Genomic DNA, 1,898 nt, shown 5'->3' with positions numbered 1-1,898 from the left:
GGAATTTTTGTGATATGCATTTCAAGAAATGTCAGGGCTGTTTTATTAATACTACTACTACTAATAACTAGAGAAATATTCTAAATAACCTAAAACATCAAAAATCTTGCCCTATACAAAACTGTGAAAATACATACACAGCATATGGAAAAACTTCATCCAGCCATCCTACTGCATACTGTACATACTGCAAATTTCTCTATACTGCTTTAAATTATTAAAGTGTTTATTCTTTTATATAAATGGGTGCAACCGTAACAACTGCAATTTCCCCTGGGATCAATAAAGGATCTGAATTTCTTAAAAAAAAGACGGCTCTTCAGGAAAAAGTAAAAAAAATATATATATACATATACACACACACACACACACACACACACACACACACACACACACACAATGCTAGCTGCTCTTTACATCAGATCAAATTCACGTGGAACAAAATCTCTTTATATTCTCATTAAAATTCAGTAACATTTTTCTGTCTCCAGCAAAGTCAGGAGATGCGATGTTTCTGTGAGGCTGACGGTTTTTATGAATTACTAACTGAATAAAAGGTGACGGCTGATCTATTTTAGAGCTGCATGAAAAACGCTGACTAAACTGTAGATGAGCGCAGTAAACAGAACCAGCCAGGCGCTCTCGCTCATACAGACCTCATCAGCTCGGACTGGGAGAGAACAACTGCGGTGTGGACGCCGATCGCTGAGGCCAGTAAACGGCCCCACGGATGAACTGCCAACGGTCAGTCAGTCAGTGAGAGAACAGCAGCAAACATCTCCTTATTATCAAGCTTTTATTTTAAACAGCATGTCATTAACAGACGCGTCATCACGTAACAGAAGAGCGTTCGTCTCGTAGTGATCGGCGAACACGGCCTCGACGCCGCGGTCACTGTACTCAGAGTGTCCATTAAACCGTGTGATTCCAGAGGAGGGGAGCAGAGAGAGGAGGCCAACTCCAGCTCTCGGGGTGTGGGAGCGTGAAGGCGCTGCTGAGGAATGCGTAATGATCTGTAAACTGTGGGATGGGCTGTTGCGCCGGGGTGTTAACGGGCCCCTCAACATCTGTCAGAACACAGCAGACTCCACATCTGCCGGGCTGGGTGAGGACAGGAGTGTTTACCTGTACGTACGTGTCGTGTTTGAGGTGTCGGAGGTCCATTTCACGCTGACCCAGAACCGCAGTCCACCACAGGATTTCCCCACATGCATTAGTGCAGAATCTCAGGCAGCCGAGAAAAGCGTGGAGTGTTTATCTGGGCAGTGAGCGCGACTGTAAGACTCTGCAGCATCAGTCGGGGCTGTGAGCGATTCCTCGAGTCGGTCTGTGCAGCTGTGGCTGATCTTATCTGCTCTGATTAGAGTCTAAACAGAGATCTGCTTCATTTAGAAAGCAGCTACAGCCGTACGAGCAGACAAAACAACCGGATACGCCGCTATTTATCTTCGTTCCACTGCAGCCTAACCAGCGAGTGCATATACCATATTTACAATCAATGAATATGTATGTATATATATACACACACACAGCCAATGATGGTCACTGAGCATAAATATATATACATACACACAGTCAGTGGTTCAACTCCATGATTGTATCTCGCTCTCGTTCATTCAACTCGTGGGTTCTTGTTACAGTGGAGGATCTTGAGCGGAACTGAAGCTCCACTAAGCCGCTGCTGCTGCTGCTTTTGTTAGTTTGCCGCTTATTGATTTATTCAGTTATGTTCCCAACACTGCAGCATCACTGCTGAGTTTGGCTCGTTAATGATGCTCCAGACTCGATGTACTTTGGTGAGGAACAAACTCACAGCAGCTGAGGATAATGTTGGTTCTATGAAGAGGGTCGCCAGTAGAACTTTACTTTAAAAGCTGTACTTGAATGAAAAGACTGGA

At 44.5% G+C, this 1,898-nt stretch overlaps 1 protein-coding gene across 1 annotated transcript in view; it reads right to left on the bottom strand.

Annotated features, from left to right (window-relative positions):
• Nucleotides 1–779: 779 nt before the first annotated feature.
• The window catches only part of prkci (protein kinase C, iota), a 33,508-nt gene continuing 32,389 nt past the window's right edge, over nt 780–1,898 (bottom strand). The window contains exon 18 of the mRNA XM_037545144.1: nt 780–1,898. This exon is cut by the window's right edge and continues 1,547 nt beyond it. The gene's annotated coding sequence lies outside the window, so the exon portion shown is untranslated.

The sequence above is a fragment of the Pygocentrus nattereri genome, chromosome 2 (genome assembly GCF_015220715.1).
Source record: "Pygocentrus nattereri isolate fPygNat1 chromosome 2, fPygNat1.pri, whole genome shotgun sequence".
Lineage (NCBI taxonomy): Eukaryota > Metazoa > Chordata > Actinopteri > Characiformes > Serrasalmidae > Pygocentrus > Pygocentrus nattereri.
The sequence above is the reverse complement of the archived record's forward strand: the minus strand, read 5'-3'. Positions and strand labels throughout refer to the sequence as shown.